Source organism: Xenopus tropicalis, chromosome 7, assembly GCF_000004195.4.
Source record: "Xenopus tropicalis strain Nigerian chromosome 7, UCB_Xtro_10.0, whole genome shotgun sequence".
In the NCBI taxonomy this organism is placed as follows: domain Eukaryota; kingdom Metazoa; phylum Chordata; class Amphibia; order Anura; family Pipidae; genus Xenopus; species Xenopus tropicalis.
The window spans coordinates 8,928,445-8,942,155 of NC_030683.2; positions in this window are offsets into that span (position 1 = coordinate 8,928,445).

Sequence of the window (13,711 nt, forward strand, 5' to 3'; positions counted from 1 at the left end):
GGCTTTTATATAGTTGTGGCGTCGTGAGGGGAGGATGCTGTGAGAGGGTACTCACTACGTGTCGGGGATTTCTGCTAGTGATGAAGCAGCCAATAGGCGCCGGCAAATTGTTAATATTTAGGGGCCAATCTGCAGACCCCGATACTGGAAAAAAGACAATTGTTCTGAAAAAAGATGTTCAGTCAGAGTTGACGCTTAAAACCCATGTTTGACTACAATTCTCAACATTTCCTGACAGATATTGGGGGGTGGTGGGAGTTGTAGTTTTAGGGTTTCATTTTTCCCTTGGACTGATGCCATGGCCTTCCTGTATTGGTCGGTGCCACTTGATCCCTAGTCGTGGGCGAGTACACTCCCTCCATGCTTGGTGATTCCACGGTATAGCAGCCCTATGGCTATATTATAAAACTGCTGTAGCACCACTGACACGGCTGCTCTGGGACCTATGGATTGGGCTAGTTCTGCCTGCAAAAACACTATTATCTGTGTGGGGGGCAGGATAGGGAACAGTCTTATTGGCTGGTGAATTGGCCGCTCACCAGTCCCAACTGGCATTCAGAATAGGTCCTGGCATTGCAAGTACACAGTGACCCAAACAAACACCCCCCCCCCCGCCCCAATAAATAGTGACTGTCTGTGGCACCTTACAGCCCCCCTGGCATTCCCAGTACCCAGAGGCACAAACAGCCCCCCCAGCCCAATAAATAGTGACTGTCTGTGGTACCTTACAGCCCCCCTGGCATTCCCAGTACCCAGAGGCACAAACAGCCCCCCCAGCCCAATAAATAGTGACTGTCTGTGGTACCTTACAGCCCCCCTGGCATTCCCAGTACCCAGAGGCACAAACAGCCCCCCCAGCCCAATAAATAGTGACTGTCTGTGGCACCTTACAGCCCCCCCTGGCATTCCCAGTACCCAGAGGCACAAACAGCCCCCCCAGCCCAATAAATAGTGACTGTCTGTGGCACCTTACAGCCCCCCTGGCATTCCCAGTACCCAGAGGCACAAACAGCCCCCCCAGCCCAATAAATAGTGACTGTCTGTGGTACCTTACAGCCCCCCTGGCATTCCCAGTACCCAGAGGCACAAACAGCCCCCCCAGCCCAATAAATAGTGACTGTCTGTGGTACCTTACAGCCCCCCTGGCATTCCCAGTACCCAGAGGCACAAACAGCCCCCCCAGCCCAATAAATAGTGACTGTCTGTGGCACCTTACAGCCCCCCTGGCATTCCCAGTACCCAGAGGCACAAACAGCCCCCCAGCCCAATAAATAAGGACTGTCTGTGGTACCTTACAGCCCCCCTGGCATTCCCAGTACCCAGAGGCACAAACAGCCCCCCCAGCCCAATAAATAGTGACTGTCTGTGGTACCTTACAGCCCCCCCCCCGGCATTCCCAGTACCCAGAGGCACAAACAGCCTCCCCCAGAACCCACCGATTGCCAGTCCGGGCCTGGCCACACAAAATCAGATCAAAACCTTTCCAGGTACTGACCAACAGGGTCGGACTGGGGGGTGCAAGGCTCACCGGGGCTGCCGCCCCAGGGGCCCTGCAGGTGCCCCCCCCCAGCCGTGTCCCCCGCACCCCTACCCGCCCCCCCCGCTGAGCCTCACTAACCCCTGCAGGGCCCCCCAGTCGACGTCCTCCCCTGAGCATGCATAAGTTTAATGTGTCAGGGGAGGAATGGTCGGTAGGGGGAGCGCTGCCAATGGTCGCGTCTGGGGCCCACCAGGTTTTGTCCCGGCGGCCCAGTCCAACCCTGCTGACCAAGCACAGTGAAACATCCCCAAATTCTCCTCCTTGCATCCAGTGATGGAGGTGAGTGGGGTTTCTTGGTAGATGTGGGATGTATACAACTGGAAGCAGAGCTGTTACAGAACAGAAATATGTGCAACTAAAATGGTTCAATTGTACTTATTATTATTTTATTATCCATTACATAGCAGAGCCATCTTATGCAGGCATTTACAGGCTTATTATTGATCATTCTTACCAGTGCCTGCTCCATTAGAATTTCAAATATAAAGTCCCTTACATACAAGCACTAAGGCCCCTGGTATACACAGCAATTGTGTCACTGTCCTTAGTAATAGAACAGCAGCGGATAAAACACCCCTTTGTCTGTCATTACTCTGAATACTTCTAAAGTTAAAGTAATTGTAATTAAAAATCTGAGCTGTCAATCATATATTGCCTGCCCTGCCTCTATGCCTCCGGCATAGAGGCGGGGCAGGCAATATATGATTGACAGCTCAGATTTTTAAAAGCATTTATAACAGGTATGGATGATTTTATTATCTCCCTCAGATTGCCTTGCGTTCCCTACCAGCCCTCTGTGATTCTTCCTGTACACTTTGGGAAACCGTATGCACTCACTTGGCACTAAATATCATTTGTATGCAGATGATAACCATATGTATTTATTCCTCCCTTCACTAAGCCCTGAAATTCCAACTTAGCCTTAGCGAGTCTCTCCTAGAGGAATGCACTTCGAACCGAATCTAATAAAAACTGAATTCATCCTGTTTCCACCTAGACCTGGCCCTGCCCCCGTCCCGTTACTATTACCACTGATAACATGCCTAATAACTGGTGTTTAAGCACACTGCCGTGGGCTAATGTTTAACTCCTCCTGGTTTTTTTTTTAACCACGTCAACACAACAGCCAAAACCTGCTTGCTTTCTCCTTTATGTTATTCCCAAAATGTTTTTTCTGTATAAAGAATCTGCTCCAGGCCCTGACTGGGATTCAAAATAGACCCCTGTATTTCAAATACACAGAGGCCTTTAGGGCTCTGGCACACGGGGAGATTAGTCGCCCGCAACAAAACTCCCTGTTCGCGGGCGACTAATCTCTCCGAGTTGCCATCACCTGCCATCCCACCGGCGAAAATGTAAGTCGCCGGTGGGATGGCACATGCGGCGGCGCGATTTTGGCAAATCGGTGAAGTTGCCTCGCGAGGCTTTTTCGGCGATTTCCCGAAATCGCGCCGCCGCGTGTGCCATCCCACCGGCGACTTACATTTTCGCCGGTGGGATGGCAACTCGGGGAGATTAGTCGCCCGCGACAAATCTCCCTGTTCGCGGGCGACTAATCTCCCCGTGTGCCAGAGCCCTTAGCGTGAAGACACACTGAGCTACTAGTAGTGGCTACTTTTTCACAGCTACTTAACGCCAGAAAATCCCCTGCCATAGACAATACTGAGAATTGCCTCTGCTAAAAAACACATAGAGACAATTATCCATAAATGATCAGTATTGTCTATTTTAGTAGCTGCAAGAAGTAGCTGCTACTAGTAGCTCCGTGTGTCTTTAGGGTGAAGACACACTGGGCTACTAGTAGCGGCTAATTTTTCACAGCTACTAAACACCAGAAAATCCCCTGCCATAGACAATACTGAGAATTGCCTCTGCTAAAAAACACACACAGTTATCAGTAAATGATCCGCATTGTCTATTCTAGTAGCTGCAAGAAGTAGCTGCTACTAGTAGCTCCATGTGTCTTTAGGGCTCTGGCACACGGGGGAGATTAGTCGCCTGCGATTAACTCCCTGTTCGCGGGCGACTAATCTCCCCGAGTTGCCTACCCCTGCCATCCCACCAGCGAACATGTAAGTCGCCGGCAGGATGGCAGACGCGGCGGGGCGATTTCCGGAAATCACGAAAAAGCCTCGCGAGTCTTTTGCGGCGATTTGCGCGAAATCGCACCGCCGTGTCTGCCATCCCGCCGGCGACTTACATGTTCGCCGGTGGGATGGCAGGGGTAGGCAACTCGGGGAGATTAGTCGCCCGCGAACAGGTAGTTAATCGCGGGCGACTAATCTCCCCCGTGTGCCAGAGCCCTTAGGGTGAAGACACACTGGGCTACTAGTAGAAGCTACTTTTTCACAGCTACTAAACGCCAGAAAATCCCCTGCCATAGACAATACAATTATCCATAAATGATCAGCATTGTCTATTTTAGTAGCTGCAAGAAGTAGCTGCTACTAGTAGCTCAGTGTGTCTTCACCCTAAATAGTGAGTGTCTATGGAATCCAACAACAGCCCCTTTGGCATTTGCCAGAATCCACAGATTGCCAGTCCAGGCCTGACCTGCTCATCCGTGCCCTCATCCAATCCCATCTAGATTACCAAAAGCCTTCTACTAATGGGCATCTCAGACTCCTCTCCTTCCATCAGTATCAAACTCCGGTGCTGGCATTTGTCTGCTTTAACTTAAAGAAGACCTGGCTTCTCCACTAGTAAAATCAATTATGGATCTCTATTAAAAAAATAATAAATTACAAAATCATTTCCTTTGAACAGACACCCATCACTCCTCTGCACCTCGCTACATCTCCATACAGTCCCCATCTCTCACACAGCCACCATGTTTTCCCATCACTTACATGCACTGCTGTCTCCCACTTTACATCTCTCACATTTGCCGCTCCTTAGCTCTGGTATTCCAGCACTGAATTCCTCCATAAGGAACCCTGCCTCGGCCTCTTTAAAACTCAACTCGGATATCTCTCGGAAAGCTAGCAAAGCATCTTATCCAATTACAGCACTTGAATTCAATATGAATTTTTTATAGTTTTTGAATTATTTGCCTTCCTCTTCTAACTCCTTGTAGCTTTCAAATGGGGGTCATTGACCCCAGCCTCTATTGCTCTGTGAGGCTCTAGTTTTATTGGTATTGTTACTTTTCTATTCAGGCCCTCTCCTATTCATATTGCTGTATCTCATTCAAACCACTCTCTGGTTGCTAAGGTAATTTGGGCCCTAGCAACCAGGTAGCTGCTGAAACTCCAAAAATTGAAATCATTAAAAAACTACAAATAATAAAAAATGAAGTCCAATGGCAAATTGTCTCAGAATATTACTCTCTATATCATACTAAAAGTTAACTCCTAACCCTGTTTGTACTATTAATGTGTTGGAAGAAATATATGAACACTAAGCTCTGTAACTAAAATAGGCATATATAGTAAACATTTCTTTGTCGCTATGATTTGGTTCCCAGGCCCGGACTGGCAATCTGTGGGTTCTGGCAAATGCCAGAGGGGCTGCTATAAGGTGCCACAGACAGTCACTATTTATTGGGCTGGGGGGGCTGTTTGTGCCTCTGGGTACTGGGAATGCCAGGGGGGCTATAAGGTGCCACAGACAGTCACTATTTATTGGGCTGGGGGGGGCTGTTTGTGCCTCTGGGTACTGGGAATGCCAGGGAGGCTGTAAGGTGCCACAGACAGTCACTATTTATTGGGCTGGGGGGGGGCTGTTTGTGCCTCTGGGTACTTGGAATGCCAGGGGGGCTGTAAGGTGCCACAGACAATCACTATTTATTGGGCTGGGGGGGCTGTTTGTGCCTCTGGGTACTGGGAATGCCAGGGGGGCTGTAAGGTGCCACAGACAATCACTATTTATTGGGCTGGGGGGGCTGTTTGTGCCTCTGGGTACTGGGAATGCCAGGGGGGCTGTAAGGTGCCACAGACAGTCACTATTTATTGGGCTGGGGGGGCTGTTTGTGCCTCTGGGTACTGGGAATGCCGGGGGGGTGCTGTAAGGTGCCACAAACAGTCACTATTTATTGGGCTGGGGGGGGGCTGTTTGTGCCTCTGGGTACTGGGAATGCCAGGGGGGCTGTAAGGTGCCACAGACAGTCTCTATTTATTGGGCTTGGGGGGCTGTTTGTGTCTCTGGGTACTGGGAATGCCAGGGGGGCTGTAAGGTGCCACAGACAGTCACTATTTATTGGGCTTGGGGGGGGGGCTGTTTGTGCCTCTGGGTACTGGGAATGCCAGGGGGGCTGTAAGGTGCCACAGACAGTCACTATTTATTGGGCTGGGGGGGCTGTTTGTGCCTCTGGGTACTGGGAATGCCAGGGGGGCTGTAAGGTGCCACAGACAGTCACTATTTATTGGGCTGGGGGGGGCTGTTTGTGCCTCTGGGTACTGGGAATGCCAGGGGGGCTGTAAGGTGCCACAGACAATCACTATTTATTGGGCTGGGGGGGCTGTTTGTGCCTCTGGGTACTGGGAATGCCAGAGGGGCTGTAAGGTGCCACAGACAGTCACTATTTATTGGGCTGGGGGGGGCTGTTTGTGCCTCTGGGTACTGGGAATACAGGGCTCTAGTTTGAGTCATGGAAACGCCAGGGCTTATTTTGAATCCCAGCCTGGACCTGTTGGTTCCTGTACTATATAAATGTGTATGTTCCTGAATTATAGGGCTGCACCAAAGTTTATGGAGATTTGCTAATGATTTTGTGATCCAGTAGTTTTTCTTGTCCCCTAAACACAGTATTAGCTGAAGATGGAAGAAGCCTAGAAGAAGGCGCTACATTATGTTGAACACAAATGATTGCAATTTGGAGACTTCCATGGCTTTTCCTGACATTACCTCCTATAGACTGGCCCTGGGTAATGTTTGTGTCCAGTGTTTATAAATATACCCCTAAGTGTCTGTGCCCCAGAGTTGTAATCTCTGCTGCCCTGGGCTTATCCAAGCCACATGTTTGTGCCGTGCCGGCCCTGTGTGCAGTAGTTACACATTTACAACTGTGGATATAGCAGGCATCGGAGGCATTTGGGCAGAGCATTTATACAGCCATACGCTGGCCCTGCACATGTAGAGCGGGCAACGTGCTAGTCTGTGTTTCACCACCAGCTACAGGGAACAAAGTATATATTTGAGGGGTCCCTTATCAATTCTGAACTTTCTGAAAAACACGAGGTATCACTGTGGATTTGTAAAGACAACAAATAGAATACCTTCAGCACTCAGGAACAGAATAAACATTAAAATAGATACCTAATACCTGCAGCACTCAGATAGGTATCTAGTAGATGAGTTTGAAAAAGACACATGCCCCAAAGTTCAACCTTTGTTTCTAAGCAAATTCTGCCCAACCTTAAGTTGATTAAAGGAAAACTTTCCTCCCACACTACTTACTAACTGTTACGGTTAGAGCTGCATCACTTCCTGTCAGCTGATCTCTGAAGGAGCACACAGCCCAGCACAAAATGGCGGCTCAAGGGAAAGGATGTAAAAGGGCAATATTTACTGATATATATATTCCAGTTTGGCGAGATTCTTTAATAGGCCACTTAACATAATATAAGCTATCTTTGGAGCTTTGGAGGCCTAGTCATTTTGAATCACAATCCCCTGCACCAAATGATTGCCTTTTTATTGCTACTTCAGGAGTGAAATAGGTTTTTTTTTCCAGAGAGATTTGTGAGCATTAAATTTCATCTCACCCCCAATTTAACCTAATATGGGGGTGACCAGCTTTGCACACTCCGCTGCCGACCTGTAAGCCCAATGTGCAGTTCCAATCTAACTCTAAATAAAATTCTCATTTCCTTTAACCCTTAATGGTCCTTTCTTGCCCAGTTCTCGCTACCTTTCTATAAAATCTGAAATAGGGTGTCTGAGCCGCACATGGCTGCTGCCCCAGGGACCCCCACATCTGCTTAGGGGGCCCCACCGCCTGCCCTGTGCACACCAAGGGGCTGATTTACTAAGACACGAATTCGAATTGGAAAAATTCCGATTGGAAAATGAACATTTTGCGACTTTTTCATATTTTTTGCGATTTTTTCGGCGCCTTTACGAATTTTTGGAAATTGTCGCGTCTTTTTCGTTACCAATACGATTTTCGCAAAAAAATGCGAGTTTTTCGTAGCCATTACGATTCGCTCGTATCTTGTCGCGACTTTTTCGTATTGAGCGCTCGTAAGCAGCAGGCGAAACTTTCAGACTTAGCATGATTTTGGAAGCCTCCCATAGGACTCAATGGCACCCTGCAGCTCCAACCTGGCCCAAGGAAAGTCTCCCATAGGGCTCAATGGCACTCTGCAGCTCCAACCCGGCCCAAGGAAAGTCTCCCATAGGGCTCAATGGCACTCTGCAGCTCCAACCCGGCCCAAGGAAAGTCTCCCATAGGGCTCAATGGCACTCTGCAGCTCCAACCCGGCCCAAGGAAAGTCTCTCATAGGGCTCAATGGCACTCTGCAGCTCCAACCCGGCCCAAGGAAAGTCTCCCATAGGGCTCAATGGCACTCTGCAGCTCACGCCAACCCGGCCCAAGGAAAGTCTCCCATAGGGCTCAATGGCACTCTGCAGCTCCAACCCTGCCCAAGGAAAGTCTCCCATAGGGCTCAATGGCACTCTGCAGCTCCAACCTGGCCCAAGGAAAGTCTCCCATAGGGCTCAATGGCACCCTGCAGCTCCAACCCGGCCCAAGGAAAGTCTCCCATAGGGCTCAATGGCACTCTGCAGCTCCAACCCGGCCCAAGGAAAGTCTCCCATAGGGCTCAATGGCACTCTGCAGCTCCAACCCGGCCCAAGGAAAGTCTCCCATAGGGCTCAATGGCACTCTGCAGCTCCAACCCGGCCCAAGGAAAGTCTCCCATAGGGCTCAATGGCACTCTGCAGCTCCAACCCGGCCCAAGGAAAGTCTCCCATAGGGCTCAATGGCACTCTGCAGCTCCAACCCGGCCCAAGGAAAGTCTCCCATAGGGCTCAATGGCACTCTGCAGCTCCAACCCGGCCCAAGGAAAGTCTCCCATAGGGCTCAATGGCACCCTGCAGCTTCAACCCGGCCCAAGGAAAGTCTCCCATAGGGCTCAATGGCACTCTGCAGCTCCAACCTGGCCCAAGAAAAGTCACCATACTGAAGCTTGAATGAATCCGAATGCTACGAAAAAATCGTAACATTTTGCGCAACTTTCGGAATGGCTACGAAAAAGGCGTGACTTTTTGCGCAAGTTTTAACGCTACGAAAAAAACGCCAGATTTTGCGCAACATTCGGAATGGCAACGAAAAAGTCGCGATAATTTTCCGAAAAATCGCCAAATACCGATCATTACGAAAAAAACGCAATCGGACGCATTCGGCCCGTTCGTGGCTAAGTAAATGTGCCCCCTAGACTTACTTTTGCCACTATCGGGGGATGGGAAGGCAGCAGGTGATTGACAGTACTTGCAGGTAGGGAATAGGTCTTTTCCCAGTCCGACCCTACATGCTGTACTACATTGGTTCCACTATTTTCTGGGTTTCACTAGATCAGGGGTCCCCAACCTTTTTAACCCTTAAGCCACATTCAATCCAGGAATCCAAAATAAGCCCCTGCTTTGAGACTGCAGGGAGCAACATCCAAGGGGTTGGTCACAAGTTACTGGTTGGGGATCATTGATGTTAAAGAGCACCTATCACCCCTATATTGGGTGTGGGCTAATAGAGTCTGTACTCCAGATAGGGGAAACAATAGTTCCTTTTTAAAAAAAAAAATCCCGCTGCCTCAACATGGCTGTTTTTACAAGCGGCTCCCTCCCGGTGCAGTTAGCCCAGCACCGGCAGAAGAAGAAAGCTAATTATTTAATTACTTAATTATTTAATTGAATTACTTATTCATTATTTATAAATAACGAAGACCAATTGAAAAGTTGCTCAGAACTGGCCGTACTAAAAGTTAACTGAAAGGTGACCCACCCCTTTAAGTATTTACCTGCCACGTTTTTACGAATTCATTCATCAGCGGCGTGTTTGTTAGCTCCCATTACCATGTCACTTTGTGCTTTCTATTTCTCTACTGACAGTCTGAACTTGACCCTTGCCTGTCGCTCGCTGCCCTGATCATATACTCTGCATGACTACACGTGAACTCCTCTCCTGCTATTGTTCTATTCTCCTGCCTGCATCCCCTGCTATGCCTCGCTGCACCCTGCTACACAACCTACAGACACTTTCCTATAGGCGCAATAGGCTGATAAAGCATCATGGGAAATCCTAACTGAATTCTGATTGCTAATTTCCTTTGTCCCTAAAGGAATAAAGCAGCGGAGTCAGTGGGCTAAAAAAAAAAAAAGCCTTATGTTGGAACAGAGGAATTTTCATAGGAAGTCACGTGGATCACTTCCCATTGCAGTCAGTTAAACATATTGTAAACAGGGCACTAGCCCCATAAAAACACAGCAGTCGCACTCGCCGTACCCCACAGCTTACGGCCCACATTCCTGTCTTTTGTTTTACAATATAGTTTGGATAATATTTAAACGAAAGGGCGGATAATCAGTTTTTCAAATTTTATAACTACGAAGGGGAAGGAAAGTGTGTTAAAGCCAAACTTTAACAAAGAAAAGCCGCAAATGTGCGGGCCCCGGGGTCTCATCAAAAGGAGAAGGAGGAGGGTCGCTTACCTGCATTTACCCCACCTGGTGCAGTTTTCTCCTAACAGGAGCACCGGCCCAGGGTTTCAGGTAAGCAATTACAATCACTGGGGGGTGCCTAACATTTGGTACCCCCTATTGATTTAGCCTTTCCTTCTCCTTTAATCTCAGTGCAAAGAAAGGCAGAGATGGAATTCAACACAATCTACTGCCTGTGTATAAAATCAATAACCCAGGGCACAGAAATGGGTCCAGTTTCAGCATGCTGGGGGGGGGGCTCTATGAGTATAAAGAATTGCAAGGGGCCAATGTAGGGTTTCCACCTCTCCTGCCTGGGAACTCCAGGGTGTGACGTCACAGGGGTAGGGCTATGATGCCTCAGTCTTATAGAATCCTGCCTGGTTTTCCCAATTTGGTTTGGTTTTGACCCGGACAGTAGAGAGCCGGAAGAGGAAGGCGGAAGTGTTAGGTCTTGGACGGGAAGGGTGAATGGAAGCGCTCAACCCAAACCCGCCCACAATGCGCAATTGATGTGCTGAGGTCGGCCCACACATCACTAGAGAACAGCTCTACTAAAAAACCAGGTTGTCCGGGTCAAAAATGGACAGGTGGCAACCCTAGGGCAGTGCTCTGGGGCTGAACCACAGGTGTATGTAGTAGTAGGGGGTATGGGTGTCTAAAGAAACAGGGTGAGCAGACTAAAGGTCCCCATACACATGAAGATTCGCTTGCTTGGTGAGGTCGCCAAGCGAGCAGATCTTCACCCGATATCCCCACCTACGGGAGGGCGATATCGGGGAGCGTGTAGACTAATTCGATCGTTTGGCCGTGGGGCCAAAGGAAATTCAGACATAACTTGGGGTAGGCAAAAGAGCAATGTACCTAGGGCCATTGAGCAACATGCTCCATTGGTGACAAGCAGAGGAGCCTCAGCCATCCCCATTGCTTGGCCTGGCACTGCTTTCTTGGTTCCCATAAGCCTAAGGCTGTTGGTGGTTACTGAGAATTATAGTACATAATTAGGTAATGACTGAGATTCAGAATAGGCACTGACATTTCAAGTACAAAGAGGCCCAAACAGTCCCCCCACAGCCCCAATAAATAGTCACTCTCTATTCCTATGGCATGTTACATTTACTAGGCCTGTATAGAGTTATAGGGCTGCAGATGTGACTTCCCTGATTTATGCTTTTGTCCCCGTCAGATGGGTATGTCAGCCTTTCTGCATTGCCAGTTATTTACAATGGTTAGCATTGCTGCAGTGCAGCGCTGGAGTCGTAGGATCAATCCCAGCCTTGACCCCATCTGCAAGGAGAGTGTATGAGCTCCCCATGTTTGTGTGTTGATTTTCCTCAAGGTGCTCCATTTTCCTCCTGCACCCCAAAAACATTCAGACTAGTTATTTGGCTCCTGTCCATAGTGTGTGTGATAGGGACCTTAGATTGCCAGCTCCATGGGGTCAGGTACTGATGTAGAAAGAGAGGCACCAGCTGGAGGGCTGCAGGTCTTCACAGGACATTTTTCATCCATCTCCTTAGTTAAAGGGGAATGTTGGGAGGCGCACAGTATATATTGGAAACACATGCCACTGGGCAAAGCCAGAATGATGACTGTTTAATGCATTTTGCACTCAGTTCAGTTGCTTCTCTGCCGCTGCTTCTGATTAGAGGCCACTGTGCTGTTATTAATGGGCTGCAGCCCTGTGGCATGTAACCCAGAGCATCCTATTACCCACCGGCTTACTCCCCAGGTTCCAATATTGCAAACCTCCTTCTCATGTATTTTTGTGGGATTCCCTAGTACACAAGCTGCTTGGCCTATAAAATACTGGCGAGACGGCCACCCTATGTACGGACTGCACAGGGCTGCTTCTACACAGTGGGATTCTGTGAAGTGTAGTTGAAAAACCAGTTTTATTTATACTTTCGCTAATGTTATGGAGAGGGCTCTGACAAGGTCTCCAAATAAGCAAATATGTGCCAGATTTGGCCACCCACACCCTGGGCCAAATGGCACTCATCCACATTATACAGAGGGCCTATGGAGATCCATTGGGCAAGGTCCAGTATCTGTCCAAACCTGCTCAATTGATATCTGTCCCATTTTCAGAGATATTGATCAGTCAGGCCTCACCAAGGAGAGATATCAGTCTGGCTGGCCCTTCCATTGGTCCCATACATGTGCCAATAAGCAGCTAAATTTAACCCTTGTATGCCCAGCTTCAGGAGGGGAATGTAGAGTTAACTATATTGTGACATATGCAAAGTGTGCCCCTTATGGTACCCCATGGTGATCAATCCAGTGCTTGCTTTCATTATATTTGCCTGCATCTTTTACTTTACTAAGCATGTTAGTGGTCTGGGACAGCCAGTGGATCCCTGGGAAATGGGCAAATATCAATGGAGCAGGTTTGGACAAAGACTGGATTGGCACATAAATATGGACCTTGTCCAATGCATCTCCATAGGCAGTGTGTCACTCAATGGTATAATACCCCAGGCCGGGGCTTTTTTCAGCAAAAGAGTTAGCAATTATATCCACTAGGGTACCTATCAATCCCCCCCCCCAGGTGTATAATTCTTTCCTTATACTTTAAGGTACATATAGGGCACAATCCCCTGGTGCTTGCAGTGCCGTAGCCCTAATGCTAGTGGCAGGATTCCCAAATCCTTATCACTGAGAGATCATTGGTGCAGGGGCCAGTTTATGACCAATCAGTAATTTATTTTTGCTTTAGCTGAGCCTGGGGCAGTTTATCAGCCTTTGTTTGTTGGCGGAGTCAGGCAGCTATTGAGCCAGTTCAGCTTGAAGCTACTAGAGCAGCTGTCAGTGGAGAAGCCTGTGAGCATTACCAGGTATCCAGACTGACATTCAGGGTTTGCATGCTACCCAGGGGGCAAAGCAAGAAATGAAGTATGTCTTGTCAAGCAGGCTAGGTCGGCCATGTTTATCAGTAGGTGACCTGCATTGCTCCAGGACTGAACCTCTCAATGTAGGGTACTGCAGAGCCAGCAAGCCTTGGCAGGTCCCACCTCATCAGCACGGAGATGAAAGCAGGGCCGCCAGTTTGCAAAGATTTTCCCCTCTATACAGCCGTCTGTCGGCCATAGCCCAAAGCCAAAGCCCCATCCCTGTTTGTTGCTGCTTAAACTCATCCCTGGCCATCCTGGGCATTCCAGTTGCAGCGTAATTACCGTGCCCTCAGCTAGGGAACCTCAGCATTATCTTCATAATAATATGGGTGCAGGCAATTAATATCTTGTGCATTCCCGCTCGCCCGCTGTAATTAGGCTTCTTCGTTTATTTGCGCTAAGTGGAGATCTAACGAGCCAAGCACTCCACGCACCAGATGGCAATGATGTATCCTGAGATGCGCCATCCTGGGGTCACTGACATGAGTTTCGCTATTGCTTATTTGCTGGCTGATATTATTGCTGGCAGATAAGGAGCAGGGAATGAATAATCCAAGAGTACATCAGTAAGAACACAATAAGTTACACAATACTGATTAAAGTGTGCAGGGACTCCCAGGGCCCACCAGAGAACCTAATA